Source organism: Pyxicephalus adspersus, chromosome Z, assembly GCF_032062135.1.
Source record: "Pyxicephalus adspersus chromosome Z, UCB_Pads_2.0, whole genome shotgun sequence".
Lineage (NCBI taxonomy): Eukaryota > Metazoa > Chordata > Amphibia > Anura > Pyxicephalidae > Pyxicephalus > Pyxicephalus adspersus.
Genome location: NC_092871.1, coordinates 36,571,518 through 36,588,521, shown reverse-complemented (window position 1 = coordinate 36,588,521; position 17,004 = coordinate 36,571,518). Strand labels below are relative to the sequence as shown.

The 17,004-nt window shown below is 40.7% G+C and overlaps 1 long non-coding RNA gene across 1 annotated transcript; it reads right to left on the bottom strand.

Moving 5' to 3' along the window:
• Positions 1-11,214: 11,214 nt before the first annotated feature.
• LOC140343709 (uncharacterized) lies at positions 11,215-11,852 on the bottom strand. The gene is made up of 2 exons (XR_011923397.1): positions 11,365-11,852; positions 11,215-11,275 (listed from the first exon to the last, which is right to left on the bottom strand). It is a non-coding gene; the product is annotated as an uncharacterized lncRNA (long non-coding RNA).
• Between the last annotated feature and the right edge of the window lie 5,152 nt (positions 11,853-17,004).

Here is a 17,004-nt window from a genome sequence, read left to right as displayed (position 1 = left end):
TGCTCCTGCTCCTCCTCCTACTCCTCGTCAGTCATTCCGTCAGCAATCGATCACTGAAGCGATTGCCAAGAGACAACAGTATGAGTGCACTCATCCAACGACGCAGAAGCTGAATGTGCTCCTGTCCAAGCTGCTGGTGCTGCAGTCCCTCCCTTTCCGAGTGGTGGACTCTGCACCTTTCAGAGAACTGATGGCTTGTGCCGAGCCAAGGTGGAGACTCCCAAGCCGTCCTGAAGTCTTCCACCCATCTGCAAGACATCATAAAATGGCCAGGAAACTTTGCATGCACTTTAGCCACTCGTACACTGCAAAGCATGCCCTCCTTTAGCTGCAGCGGCAGAACGGCATTCCCCAACATAGGCTGATATGCCACGTTTCCACCCGTTGGAATTCCAACCTCCACATGTTGGACTGATTATACGAACAGAGAAAGGCCATCAACGATTTCTTGATGATCCAAGTGGATAGGAGTACTCCCATGTGTAACTTTGATGTCAGCCAGTGGCAGCTCAATCGTGACACCTGCCATTTGCTCAGGCCCGTTGAGGAGGCCATGCTATTTGTCAGTCGCCAGGACTACAACGTCATTCCACTGCTTCATGTCCTGGAACAGATGCTGGTAAATCTGGCTGGTCAGGGGACTGGAAACGTGGCGCCTAGATCTCACGGCCACATGAGCCCTGTGAGGGCTGAACTGGAGGAGGAGGACATTGGAGCACAGGCAATGTATACCGAAATGAGTGGTTTTTCTACTCAGGTGACAGGAGAGGAGGAGCAGCCAGAGAAGCAAGAGGGAGATGAGGAAGATGAGGCAGAGGACCCAGACAAAATGTGTCAGTATGAGAGATGGAGGCAGGGAGTTCCTCCGAGTCACTTGCACAAATGGCCCGCTGCATCCTCGCTTGCGTAGTGACAGCCAAATTGTCACCATTCGGCAGAAGGATGACTTCTGTCTCTCCAGCTTGTTGGACCCTCGCTACCAGTCCAAAATGGGGGCCTTTTTTACACCCGCTGAGAGGGAGGAAATACTGAACTACTACAGGGACATCCTATGTATTCAGTTGGCCGCTGCCTATCTGCACCATCGTTCATCCTCTCGCAGGTCTGACTGGGGGGGCCCTCTGCACTCTCATTCCACTGCCATGGCTGCTGGGGAGGGGTGTGGTGGCAGGAGCAGTACCAGCTCCATCAGCAGCAGCCTGAGTCTAGAGTCGCTGATGAGCAGCTTTCTTCACCCGCATAGTGAAGAAACTACTCACCAGTAGCTAAACATAGAGCAGAACCTGAACCAGCAGGTGGTGGCATAGTTGGAGTGCACCCTGCCAGCCGTCATTGAAGATCCACTGGACTACTGGGCAGCCAAACTGGATTTGTGGCCGCAACTGGCCGAGTTTGCCCTGGAAAAGATGTCATGCCCGGCCAGTAGTGTGACATCAGAGCGGGTGTTTAGTGCGACGGGGGCCATAGTTACCCCAAGAAGAACTCACCTGTCCATCCAAAATGTGGAGAGACTGACCTTTGTCAAGATGAATCAGCCGTGGATCTGCCAAGATTTCCACCCACCAATGCCTGATGCATCTGATTAGATGATCCATGCCGCCTCACCGAAACCTTGACAAAAGAGACCGGTTTCTTCTGGCTACCTGCCTCAGCCTACTACTCTGATGTAACCGCCTGTAGCCACACATCAGATGCCAAATGCTCCTTCTTTCACCCACCTTCGTCAGCGGGTACTGGTATTGCCACCCACCGCCCCACTCCGGGTCACTTTTGTTGTATCCTGATGCTGATGCTGCCATCTACACACTATGTCACCTTGCCACTCTGTGGTCTCCTCATGCTGCTGCTGCCATCTCCACACTATGTCACCTTGCCACTCTGTGGTATCCTCCTGATACTGCTTTTGCCACTACCTCCAGACTATGTCATTGTGCCACTCTGTGGCCTCCTTCTGATGCTGTCACCAACTCCAGACTCTGTCATTGTGCCACTCTGTGGTCTCCGCCTGATGCTGCTGCTGCCGCCACCTCCACACTCTGTCACTCTGTGGCCTCCTTGGTGAAAGCCCATTTATCCTTTTGCAACTTATTTTCTTTCTTATTGTACATATCCGTATTATATTTTTCCATATGCTTTTTCTAGAATACTCTATCAGTGTTGGAAGGAAGGAGTGTTGGTGATATCTATATTTTTGGTGAAGGTGTTAGAGAGTTCTTTATCTATTTCAATAAGTTCATTTCTTATAATAATTAATCAAAATATTCATCAACCTTTTAGAACAATCTGTGAGTACTTTTTCTAACTTCATTTTCACTTGTTTTGGGTGTTTTATATTTGGAAAAAAATGTATTCTAAGACCCATAGGATTACATTTTTCCAAAATATACTTTTCTAAGAACTGAATATGCCAACGTAAAGTTGATTTTCTTTCAAAATTTTGTTTAGGTTTTTGTACTAAAATTTTGCTTTTCTGGTCCTGGAAATCAGATGATTTACAGTTCTCTTTAATTTGGGACATAAACTTATCCCAATCAGAGCCTATTAGGTCCATCTAAATACTTAATCTAATGTTAGCTGCTGGGGGATTGGGGAGAAGAGAGCTTTCTCACCCTATAGTGCTAAGTTCAGAAGGAGAGGAAGCCAATCCCGCAGTGATAAGGTTAGAAAATACCACTAGAGTGGTTACCAATAAAATAGTACATAATAGAAAAAGTGGAAAGATAGCTGCGCTTTATGGCAGAAAAAAAGTCAAGCATGACATAAAACCTTTTATTTTATTTACTAAAACATATACTTCTTAGAAACATAATTGGTCAAAGAGGCCATGGCAATGTTAAACCATGACTTTATAAAATACTCTCACTAAAGAGTCCAAGATTTGGGTCAGTACTGTACTTATGGTCTCTCTCGACGCGTTTCACACTAAACAGGCTTTCTCAGGGGATTGCCGAAACCCTAGAAATTACATTAATGATAAAATAGTATAGAATTTCCACAGTATTTTTACAATTTTGACATCTAAATAGTCTTGACTTACTTACTATATTGACCTCATGAGAAGAAGGTGGAAGAGTACATTCAACCCAGAAAATGTCACAAAAAGGGGGAAATGACTCGATTGAAGATTCTACAATTTCATATAAAAATAATCGCAAGTGTAAATAAACATGTTAGTGTACTGGGAGAAAGATAAAGAAAATATTTAGGAAATATAGTTCTTACTTGGATGGCTATCCTAATTATTTATTAATTATTATTTAATACAGTTCTAGTAGATAGAGGTAGTAGCCTGTTTCAAATAGTAGCATAAATCAACAAGATAGGCATGGTAATTCACTCATGTGCAGTATACTCAGTAATTAGATTTTCTAACCCGTTTAAGGGTTAGCAGCTGGCTGCCACCAGTTTTTTTTCCCCATACCTCCTCACACAACAGTAAGTAATGATTTTACTAAGACACCTAACCATTTAGTTTTTATTTAATTTTCTATTTAATGTTTCTCAGTCCTAGCTTAGGACGATTTTCCTTATACTTTGAAGCACCTCTCAATTTATCCATAGGATCTTCTTTGGAATACCCTTCCCTATTTTTGATAGTATTCCTTACCAGATGCTTACATCTTTGATAGTATTCCTTACAAGATCCAACACATCTCTTCCGAGGTATGTTTTTTATCCAACTTTAATATTATACTTGATTAATGATATCATATTTGATCATTACTTTAAACTATAAAACAAAACCATTACCATTAATATTTTCTCATTGATATATCATATCAAAACTAAAACCGCAGCTAGTGTACATATTTAAATAGTAGGCATGCCATTTTGTGGACTAAATGTATATTACATAATTAAGATATAGCCATCCAAGTAAGAACTAAATTTCCTAAATATTTTCTTTATCTTTATCCCAATACACACCTTCTTCTTGTGAGGCCAATATACCAAGTAAGTCAAGACTATTTAGATGAATCTGCCTATTTTAGCATTGTCGAAATTGTAAGAACACTGTGGAAATTCTATACTATATTATCATTAATGTAATTTCTAGGGTCTCAGCAATCCCCTGAGGAAGCCTGGCTTCCTCTCCGGGATTGGCTTCCTCTCCTTCTGAACTTAGCACTATAGGGTGAGAAAGCCCTTTTCTCCCCAATCCCCCAGCAGCTAACATTAGACTAAGTATTTAGATGGACCTAATAGGCTCCATCACTGCGGGATTGGCTTCCTCTCTTCCTGCTTTTGTAAGGCTGGAGCAAATATTCATGAGGTGTATTAGCATACTGTTTTTGTTCTCTATTTCAGTACGTATGACCATATTTGAATGTATGGCATAGTATATATAGCATTGTAACTATATTGCGGGACGTCATCCATCGGGCGTCACCACACACACACACATACACATATTTACACTCATGTATTGTTTATGAACTACTGCTGTAATTTTCTATGAAGATTCTATGAAGATTTTCAAATAAATACGCAACCTTTTTACGATACAGAAGACAATCCTGTTCTTAATGCGCCCAAACGATAATTTATAATATTACTTTTTTACAAAATTCAATAAAAAGATTGAAATACAAAAGTCAAGGTACTGGTGCTCCAATAGTACATCCACTTTCATCCCTAACAAAATATGGTGCAACGTTGCACCATTTTTTGGGGGATTTAGGCCTCCGAGTGTCCTGGAAGTAATTGTAGGGGCAGACACTTCATCCCTCTTCCAGGACAGAAATTAAGGTTACAAACCCTGAGTTTGCAACTGTTCTTGTGGACATTTACTAGGTTTAGGTTTGCTGCCTGAAGCTTGTGTTCTCTGTTAACATAGTGCTAAAGAAAAGCTAAGAAAAAAGCAACACTATTTTAGACTATACAGCTGTGTTTTGTGCCATGCATCGATCCTGGTTTCCCCCAAATATCACAATATATCACAATAATATAAAGACATTATATGTGTTTAATGTTTAAAAACAGCCACCATAAAAAGGGGTGCTAATAAAGTTTGTCAATGCTATCTACTCAATATGTGAGTGGATGTCTCTTGATCTTGTCAACAATGTTCTTTCTGTTGCCGATCTGTTACATGTATCTATTGTAAATACCTTCTCAGCCTACACACTAGCTTTTAAAAAAACAGCTCATCTTGCAAGAGATATCAACCAGCATCCACAGACTTATAACTAGCATATTAAAGGCTTATTTTTAAGAACTAAGGTGTTTGTTTAACAGGTGAAGCTCTCGGGTCTGTCATTCCATTATATTAGAAGTCAGTGCATTGTTGGAGTCTGCATATCACAATTCAACATGACTAATTTTTGCTTTAGATCATGAAAAAAACAGTGATGTCTCCCGTGTCACTAACACAATGAATTAGACATATGACAAGCCTGCAGAATTCAAAAAAGTCTTTCTCTGTCTCATACACAGTTTGATATGTTGTGTCAGGGGAAAATAAAATCTGGATATTAAGCAATTCTCAAGAGAAATAGCAGATGTAAACAAATGAGATCTCCAATAAACACAGAGCTGGATGCACATGGCAGTTCAACGAGTGGCTGCTGGGTGCTGGAGATGGCAAGGAGTATCATTATTAAATAGTGTTTTCCGGGAGCATATCTTATGTTCCACACACTGGTAAATTCCATCAGATATTCAGAATGTCCTATGAGAATAGATTTGTCTAACAAAAATAAACATGCAGCAATCTACTAAGCCAAATATAGGAATTCAGGACTTATTTTAATATTGCAGGGAAAGCTCAATGTTCTCTAATGAAAGGGTGTGAAAAGTCATGATTATTTTATTCTACCTATACTTATACTTTTCTTTGTAAATGTTTATGACCTATCTGACAAGATACAATATTTTTATTTTATTAGAAGTATTTAACCTGTATTCCTTTACTAGTAAGTCATTGGAGAATAATTGATACATATGATAAAAGACTGACTATACAAAGAAAACTGAATAACATTGGTTATGAGGTTTATTGGTATATGTTGTATTTTCACATGTATAGTGGACTTCCTAGTAGCGCCTTGCAGCCCTTCCAGAACTTTGGTCTTATAAACAATATTATACATGAATATTGCACTCATTAAAAGCAACATATACTTTATACATTGTAATGACAAGTGTGTGTCTGTTCACTAAAAAGAGCGAATATAAGCAGTGGCGGTGAATGCCAAAGTATACATTTGTGCAATGTAAAAATATCTCAAAATGGGACTTCACAGGGACAAAATCAATCTATTAATCATCATTTAGAGAAGAAAATACAATGTTCATGAAGTACAAGTTCATAAATTGGCAGATAATACAGAAGTGCGCATCAGTACAGAGGTGAGTGTGGTAGTGTATATCAGTGCAGTAGTGCATGTCATTCCAGTAGCAATAAGCAGGGTAATGCAGGTCAGTAAAGTGATAGCGAGTGTGGTAATGGGTGACAGTGAGCTGGATAGTGAGTGAAGATAAGAAGTTTAGTGCATGTGAGTGCAAGGGTGTTGAACAGGGTAGTGGGTGTCATTGTGGGGAGCAGGTTAGTGGGTGGCAGTGAATATTGTAGTTTGTGTCAGTGTGATGGCTGTAAGCAGGCAAGTAGGCGTTGGTGCTGTGCTCTAGCGCATGGTAGTGTGTGTAAGTGCAGTGGTATATAAGTATATAAGCAGTATAAAGCAGGACAGTGAATGTCAATGCAGTTGTGTTAAAAAGCGTAATGGGTGTCAATGCAGCATTGTAGTTTCCTTGTAGTGGCAGTAAGCAGGGTAGTTGGTGGCAGTGAGTGGGGTGCTAGGAGTAAACAGTGTCATCAAGCTGGGTAGTGTGTGTCAGTGCAGTTGCATTTAAGAAGTGTAGGGAGTGGCAGTGATGTGACAGTGAGCAGGATATGGCACATCAGTGCAATGCAAGTAAGTTGGGTAGTATGTGTTAGTGCCCCACTTAGTATTTCAGTATCACCCAACTTGCGCTCCCCTGCTACCTGCACCAACTCTGCTCAGGGATCATCTCCTCGGCCCACTTCCTGGTCCAGATCATGTGACCCCTAGTCAGCTGCTCCTTTACCTCAGGGAACTAGAGTATTCCACAGACGCACTCCCCTGCTAGTGGAGATGAGAACACCACCTACCTCTCGTCTCCAGCACCACCTTTGGTGGTAGGGAAAGATTCCAGCAGATCACATGGCTCCCATTCATCACCTGACCCTTCCTATAAAATGAAGTGACTGTTAACAGGAATTTGCATGAACAAAGAGTTCCCTTATGTTCTGTTCCACTTTCCTGCAATTCCTGCCTGTGCTTTCAGCTTATGATTTCCTTTCTACTGACCCTGGCTTTCATCTTTGACTACTCCTGCTTGCCTCCTGCCCTGACCTCTGGCTTGTTTGACCTCGATTTTGTTTCACGTTCACTGATTCCCATTTGTCAGCAGTCACCTGCTTCTGCATGTAGCGTATCATCCTCACCTCCAGAGGCTCTGGTGAAGACCAAGCAGCTGCTTAGACTCTGCACCCTGCGCACGTCTCTGACAACTGGGCTGGTGACATGGAAGGTACACCATTCTGCCCTGCGGCACTGAGACAGTTAGTGGAAGTCAGTGCAATGGCAGTAAACAGGATAGAACATGCTACTGAGGCAAATCGGCAGTAGGTGTCAGTACAATTGGGCATTAGGGTATTGGGCTTTAGTGCATTGGTGTTGAATGAGGTTGTGGGCGTCAGTGTGACAGTATTGGGTATCAAGACAATGGTGTTGAGTAAGAAAAGAGGTTGTGGGTGTCAGTGTGACAGTATTGGGTATCAAGACAATGGTGTTGAGTAGGAAAAAAGAAGTTGGGGCAGTGCAAGGTAGTGCATTTTAGTGCACAGGTGATAACAATGGTAGCGGGTAACATGCAGTAATGGAAAGCAGATTAGTACATTTCATGGAAGTGGCAGTAGGCAGGGTATTGGGTATGAGTGTAGTGGTGGAAGGCTGAATTGTGAAAGTGAACAAGGTAGTGGATGGCAGCCACGGCAAATCTGCATGAGTTGTTATTGGGAAACCTGTCTCTTTTGTCACAGCTTTCTGAACTTTTTTATTTTTGGAGTTGTGGCAATATACAGTACCTCCCCCAGCCACTGGAAATGTTATTGCCCCAAATCCCTAGCCTCACTTTCTCAGTATTTTTTATTTATTTATGCATTCTTGTTTAAGCTGATTTTTGTGTTTTTTTTTTAATGTTATTATTGAAGTTAATTTTTTTTTTACATGATTGTGTGTTTCAAACTTTATTATATTCAGGATATCTACTAGACCCTTGTTCCCCTTGTTGACATATTTCTGTAAGTTACAGGTCTACAATTTAAAAAAAAAAAAAAAATCATAAAAAACAGTGTACCGCTTTTGGTACAGAAATCCAGACATCAGTGAAACGCCCAGGTGGTTAAACAACTTCCTTGTTGCAAGTGGTGAAGTGGTGCTTAATTTAATTAAGTCACAACCAATAGCAGCATGCATAATAATGAGCACTCTAATGAGCATTAATTTTTGATGGTGTTCGTTAACAAGCAGTATAAATTATGACATATTTAAAATTGAGATCCTGCCAAAAATTAAAATGAAAGGTTGTTTTGGTTTCAAATGCAAATTTACATGTTTCCCTGAGGGTTTTATTATTAAAACAAATACCTTGAATCCTGAACATAATGCGACAATGCTAATAAATGCACTGACAATACACTCCATGTATTACGATTTGTCTAATAAGGAAAGTTTTATTTGTCTATACAAAGCAAATTTTCTACTAATTTTTTAATGAAATCTGAAAGTAGGGAATATTACTAAGACTTACAACAGATTTTAAAGAAAGCCACAGTGGTTTTTCTACAATAAGTGTTCTGCTCCTCAATGTCACAGATCAGTTCATTGCACAGTGTGTAAACTTTGATACCAAGAAGCATAAAACTAGCTGTAACGTTGAACTGAGGCCAGTTGGAATACATAATTGTGTACGGTTATAACTTGCAGAGGATTTGTACATCTCTCAGCCATTCCTTTTAACAAGGCACCTCTGTTAGACAGCATAGCCCAAAGATCTTGGTTAGGGTAGGACAATCATTATGCTGATGATTGGACCAAAGTCATAGCCATCTATCACCTTGTTCCTTTTGTGAACTTCATCAAGCCTGGTTGGTGTTACTAGCCTCAGCTGTAAATATTGGAACATAACATATTTACAATGTTTTTTTTTAAAGGAACTGCTTGTGTTCATGCAAACTGCGAAATTTTGGTATAAGGTAAAATTGGAAATTGCCCGGTATAGTACTGACATTTATGGCTAGGTCTAACACACACCTATTCATACAATAACTTATCCTTATCCGGAGCTTAAACTTTTCCTCCAGATGCAAAGAGTGCCCTCTTGTTCTTTGTAATGATCTCAAAGTAAATAATGGAGAAGAGAGTAGTGATCATATCCCCCCTTAAACGTCACTTCTCAAGGGAGAATAGATTCAGTTCAGAAAATCTCTCCTCATAGCTGAGCTCCTCCATTCCTTTAAATAATTTAGTTGCCCTTCTCTGCACTCTCTCCAATTCAACAATGTCCTTTTTGCGAATTGGTGCCCAAAACTGGACTGCATATTCCAGATGTGGTCTGACCAATGCTTTGTACAGGAGCAGGATAATGACCCTGATTCATCAAGCAGAATCGGATTATTCGCGATCCGAAATCGTACGCCATCGCGCTATTCAGCAACTGAAAAAGATCGCGGCCAGAGACGCGCATCTCCGGCAGCTTTACACTGGCGAGCTTGCATTAAAAGTAACTGTTCCCCTAAAAAATCATTCTTTCTAATAGCACACACATTACCCATAGCCCTAAAAAAAAATGTTTGCGCTGTTTAAATGTTTTTAACATTTATGTGCGCTAAGAAAAAAGCATATTTTTAAGAGATACGACCAGCAGCGGTCAATATTTGTAAAAAGTAAAATTGCGGAGTGGATCGCAGACAGGCTGTGAACCCCTGAAGGGAGGCGCCCAACAGTCGCCCAGATCCAGCACACCTGGAGCGACCTCAAGCGGAGGAGACCCGATCTGGCGTGCGAAGTAGGGGACTGCATCCTGTCTGGTAAGTTTGGCATTTTGTCTTCTCCTCTTGTTAAGGAATGGTGTTTTACAATGTTTGTTGTCTGTGTAAAATAGCATTATTAAGCCTAGAACTGTTTGTTTTTCACTTCCTATATTTTACTACCCTTATTATTTTGGTATATTGGATTTTGTTATTACAGCCAACACTCCATCACACCGCCTCATAATTTTTCAGCGGCCACACAGGCGCCTGGCCATCCCCCAGGACCTGGAGGAGGAGCAGGAGCCATCCCCGGGGGAGGAGGAGCCATCCCCGGGGGAGGAGGAGCCATCCCCGGTGGAGGAGCCATCCCCCAAGGGGAGGAGCCATCTCCAGTGGAGGAGGAGCCATCCCCAGTGGAGGAGGAGCCATCTCCTGAGGAGGAGCCCGCTGCACCACATCCGCAGCCAGAGTCCTCCGATGAAGGAGAGGAGGCGGCCCAGGGCGAGGAGATTGCCTGTAAGTTAACCTTAGAATCAATGTTTGTAACATATGTTGAAATTCAACACATTCTCACACTACATGAGATAACATATTTTAAATTCTTTAGCACTGTGCAATTTAAGAACTAGTTGCATGTTATACTGTTCCATTTGTTCGGTACTTACTTCGCTTATTTTTTTGGTCTCCGTCTACAAACACAGCCAGTTCCACATCGAGGAAAGCAGTCGGGCCACCCCAGGAGCTTCCGAGCCCCCCAACACTGCCACCACCGCTACTCCAACAATTGGAACGTATTAATCACATTCTTGGTAAGTTTTGATTTTCATTAGTTTGCTTTTTAAAAAGACAGTACTTTTAAAAAATGTTTGGACCAAACTCTTCCAGTTAATATATTATTTGTTTTTCCTCACCCGCCAGGAAGCATTTAGGAAGACCTGGCATCCTTGCATAGGAGGATGTCTGCCATGGAGCAGCACGTCAGGCCGGACCCTGCTAAGAGGCGGCACAGTTTTTAAAAATGAAAAAAAAAAAAAAATATTGTATATATGTTTTTAAAATTTTTATATTTTTATATTTGTTGGGGTGTTATCATATAAGTTATTGGGGGGAGATTTAAAAAATAAAAGTTTTGTTAAAAAAAAAGAAAAGCCAGATTTAGTGAAATATATTTATTTTTTCAGTGCACAGTTCACACATTTTAATCCAATTCCATCCCTAAAAAACACAAAAAAAGAAACCTTAGTTTTTTACACAATGGTTATTTGAACCATAAAATCTTGAACATGCTCTTATCCTACACAAACCTGTTTTGCATGTTGGCCGGGTTTGCTCCATTCCTCCATTGGTCACTTGGTCCAATCATCATGTGACCTTAAAAGTAACAGAGTTGGGTATGTTAGATATGTCCCCTTCAAAATATATGTAATTGTGACATCATTCAAGAAAACTTTTGGCATAGAATACACAGCTGAACACCTTAGTATGTCATTTTAACCAACACAAAAGCAGTTGACCTATTAGCAAGCACATTTATCTATTACAGACAAGTGCAGTGTGCCATATTTGGTCGCTAGATATAACTAGATTTGTGTTCATTTAGTGGCTTGATTAGAATCACTTTGACAAATGTACTGGAACATTCTTTGGGGGAGTAGATGGCAAAACTGCATTTGGAGCATACTTAGGCCGCATCAAAACAAACTCAGATAGGTAAAGTGTCAAAGAGCGAGGGTTACTAACCTGTGGACATTGGGCAAACACAAAATAGAGATTAAGCTAATTTATACAAACAAGCATCATCATACAGGATACTCAAACCCACACTGGCGAGCTCATGGAGTCCTGAAAAATTGAGTGAAAACTGACAGGAAGAATGTTCTCACCTGGCACCCGGCATCCACTTATATAGTTCGGCCAGCCCGGCCACGGGCGCAGCCCATTCTAGAAGCCCAGCCACAGGCGCGGCCCACCCTAGAAGCCCGGCCACGGCTCACCTCCACCTCCTGGCCTCGTCCATGGGACACCACCGCAGCATGTCCACGGTGCACCTGCACAGCACCGGCGCGAGTGTGGCCCACCTCCAGAGCATGTCTAGTGGTTGCCCGAATGTTAGGAGGTGGGCGGGCAGGGGCATGGGGTGGACTTGGAGAGGCACGGGCATGGAGTGAATGGGCAGGGGCACTGGGTGGACTTGGAGGGGCACGGGCACGGAGTGACTGGGCAGGGGCGCTGGGTGGAGGGCCAGGGGCACTGGGTGGAGGGCCAGGGGCACTAAGTGGACTTGGAGGGGCACGGGCACGGAGTGAATGGGCAGGGGCACTGGGTGGAGGGCCAGGGGCAGGAGTTGAACGGCCAGGGGCACTGGGTGGAGGGCCAGGGGCACTGGGTGGAGCCAGGGGGAAGAACGGAGCTGGCTGCTCTGCAGGAGATGGGGAGCCAGCAGGGCTTATGATGTAGGCGAGATTGTTGGCCTAGGGATTCACTTAACATGTCACAGAGATGGTCAACTCTGAACATGTAGGCACCCAAATTGGCCGATAGTTCTTGGACCGATTCTATCAGACGATGCATGGCTGCCAGATGTTGTTGGTTAAATTCTCGGTCCGTTACTTGGCCTGCTTCACAGAGCAACCTAGCTGGCCTGAGGGAGCTGCCTGTTGGTCTATGGACTGAAGACCCTGGGGTGGTAGTGGTGGTGCTACTGCAGCAGCAGTGGTAGTGGTGGTGGTGGTGGTGGTAGCCATTCTCCTTGGCTCCATGTAACTAGAAGTGAAAAAATAAAAGAGTTATGGGACAACACACCCAAAACATTTTTTGGAGTAATAAAGTCAATGGTGTATTCTTACTTGTTCTTTTTCCTTTGTTTGTTGTTCTTTTTCTGTTTTTTCAGCAAGTTTTGGTTTGCATGACCAGAATGACTAAGAAACTGCAAATTTATAGGGATACACAAGCGCACACACGCGCGCAAACGCGCACACGCATGTACGCGCAGTTGCACACAAACGCACGCACGTGCACGCATCCTTGAATGTGAGCCATTCAAGGATTTTGCTTGCTGTTGTCATGGATCCAAATTTGGACCTCGATTTGCTGTTCACTACTGCTGTTGCTGCATTAAACGGATTTCTATCAAGACAAACTACAATGACATTTTAATTAGATCACAAATGCTTGGTGACAATTTTTTACAATTCATACTATTGTGAGATGACATATTATAGTTCTAAGTAGTATATATACAGCTCGATCTCAATTAGTTTGCAGTGTTGCAAAGCAAACCAAAAAGTATAAAAACAGTGCAACAAATGTAACAATAAATTAATTATTTTGTGAGTAGCAGTTACACAAAAGAAGATGAAGCATTAAAGATTCTAATTGACCTGTAAAGGACTGTAGATACGCACAGAACAGAGAGCAGGTGTGCGCTAATTAATTGCTATGATCTCACCAGTGACAGCTTAACAGATCCTCCTTAATCGCGCGGCTGAAATCTAATGAAGCATTAAAGATTCTAATTGACCTGTAAAGGACTGTAGATACGCACAGAACAGAGAACAGGCGTGCGCTAATTAATTGCTATGATCTCACCAGTGAGCTTAACAGATCCTCCTTAATCGCGCAGTTGAAATCTAATTGCCTTAATTGGCAGATTCGCGACCCCTGCTGCTCATTATTATTAAGGCAGGAATCCGGGTGGCAGTGAGGGGGCGAGTGTACGAGCGCACTCGACTCCGGACCGCGGGAATCCGGCTCGCTGGAAGCGCGAAAGCACGCGCGACCAGCGAGCACAGATTTTATTGATGAATCAGGGCCAATGTATCCATATATCCAACCAATGTATCTATATATCCTAATTATAACAGATTGAAAAACCCTGGTATTGAGATAATTGTATATGATGCTTTGTAAGGACACAAATGTTTATATCATACTAATTATGTATGAATACCTTCAATATAGAATTTTTCTTTTTTTTTCTTTTAAAACATACAGAACATACATTATTAGACATTTGAAAGATATACAGAGTATAAATCATAAGGATAGTTGCATTTGAAAGGTACGCATGATATACATCATAGGCATAGAAAGGATTTGAAAGATAGAATATCATTTAGGCCTGGTGGTGTGGTGGCATTCAAGGTTATTTCAACGAGTTTCCTTTTGTAGTAAAATTGTATATAAATCACCACCCCTGGGGTTGGGGGAGATCTTTTCCAATGCTGAAAATGAAATTGATCCACTATTGAAATAGTGTTGAATGCTGAAATGGTGACTAATGGGTGTTGTCATTTTCTTTGTTTCTATAGTATAAATATGTTCATAAATTCTTTTTCTGAAGGCCCTTTTGGTCTTTCCAACATAATAGCCACCACATTTACATGTGATCAGGTAAATGATAACAGTTGAAGAACAATCAACATATTGTTTGTAGTTTGCGTTGATGATTATCTATTTACACTGAGAACATTTACCAAATCTAAAGGTTCCGTTCCTCCCCTTTCTTTTGATGTGTCACTAGTGATGTGGACTTTATGATCTTATATAAGAAGGAATCATAAAATACACTACACACAAGGGTTTTGCCTCATATCAACAAAAGACTTTTGTCATTTACACCTTTTGTTTTCCTGATTGCCCCAGGGGGATCTCGGGGTTCAGGCTTGTGACCAAATAACCAATGTTCTATGAGATCTTCAAATGTAGTTTGGCACTTCAGAGGTGAAAATGGCTATCATAGACTACAAATGCTTGAGTTTCTTTTCTTTGTCTAAAATGTTAATTAAGAACAAAGTGAATGAACACCTGGGGAGAAGTGAAGAGGTTCCCATGATATCAGGGTCATAAACTGTTTCACTTAGGATTCCTAAGGAGTCACTTATCACGTCAAATCTTAAATTATTTTTCTGTACCACCTACTTTAAATTGTATAAATACCACCATCTTTTTTGAATAATTTAGAACAATAACCACTTTTGATTGTTCTCACACGTGTCTGTGAAAGCTCCTTCTGTAGCAAGAAGTCTCTGTTCCTTCAAGAGGGAAATATGTTCATCTTTGACAGTTATGGTTTATCCCAGAGATGACTTGATACTAGAAAGTCTTTTAAAGATGGGGATATTCTAAAGGTTATTCTAGGTTTTAGACACAGGAATTTGGAGGTCTTGGGATCTCCCAGTAGAATATGCTAATGTTTAGATAGCAAATTTGCTTTCTCTTTTTGTTGCTTGTTGAATGTTGTAATAATTCCAATGGGTCCAGCTTCTTGTTGTTTGCTCGGGATTAAAAAGATTGTCAATTTAAACGTTTTACCTTTTGATACGCTTTTTTGAGGAGGTTTTTGCTGTAATCCCTCTGAAGTATTTTTTTTTTTTTTGAAGGTTTCAGTCTCAAGTTCAAATTCCTTTACCTCAGGAAAGATACTGGTTTCCTGCAGATTGTTTTCTAAATAATGTGTTAGTTAATTTCCCGTCTTCTGTGGTTCTAATAAAAGTGTCCGAAAAGGGCACTATCTGTTTGTTGTAATCCATTGTAAATTTTAGATTATATGGATTGGTTTGTAACTCCTGATGAATCTTAATTAGGGAGGATTACAGACCTGACCAGACCATGGTGATGTCATATCATTTCCAGACAAGAATATACTGGTGGTGTGCCTGAAATTCTTGCCTGGAAAAGAAGTTTTCTTCCCAATCCCCTAGATAAATATATTTGCATAAGAAGGTGCCTAATGCTACCCCTTGAACTTGGAGGTAGTGTTTGTTCTTAAATGTGAAAACATTTCTGGTGAGAATATATTCAAGTGAAAACACAATAAACTCATTAAATGCCGTATTGTTGGGATATTGATTCTGTAGGTGTTTATGGATGATTTCAATTCTTTTTTGATGAGGAATACTACAGTGATTCTACATCAATTGGTACCAAGAGGGAGTTAGGAGGGATGCATAAAGTGGATGTAAATTTAAGAAGTTCAATTGTGCCTTTAAGATAGGAGGGCAGTTTGGTTACTAAAGGTCTGAGGTATGTGTTCACTAACTTATTGGAAACGGATACTATGAATCCAATGCCGGAAATATTGGGACATCCTGATTGATATTTTTAGATCCTTGTGGACCTTTAGAAGAGAATAAAATGTAGGAGTGATAGGGTATTGAGTGTCAAGGTAATCTTTCATTTTAGTATCTATTTTACTTTTTAGGAATGTGTTATAGAATGATATTGGGTGTAGAAGGAACTAAAGCTTCCAGAAATTTATCTATACCATTCTTGATTATAGAGGATTTTAAAACATTTTTTCTCATAATGATGTCTATTCAGAATAACTACTTTACCTCTTTTATCTGAAGGATTAATGACAATGTCTGTTTTAATTTGTTTAGTTTTGAGTGTAAGTTTTCAGGGAATTTTGATGTATCTTTTTTCAAATTCCTAATTTCATTTGTAACTAAATTTGTAAATGTTTGAATATGCGGGAATTGGGTAAGTGGTGGAAAAATGTAGATTTAGATCTCCTGTTAGGTATGGGGTATTATTGATACTGCTTCATTAAGTTGTAGCAAGGTAGAAGTGTTTAGTTTCTTGGAGTCCTCATTTTTATTTAGAAGTTGATATAAGGTTTTTAAATTATTTAAAATCCTGGATATTGAATTAACTAAAATCAGATGGTGGTGTGAATTGTAATTGAGAATATGATTTATCAAACATAACCTTCAGGGCAAGATTTCTGGCATGTTTATGTCCTTCACAAGTTCAAATTCATCTAAGTTTGAAAATGGACAGAATGATAATCCTAGTTTGAGTAAGTTTATTTCATCAATGGTGAAAGCATATGAGGATAAGTTAATAATTTCTGGCTCCTGTCCTTGAGGGACAGTTTCAGGAGGTAATTGTCCATTGGTCCCTTGATTTGAGCGGAAAATGGTAAACATGGGGGGTGTAGT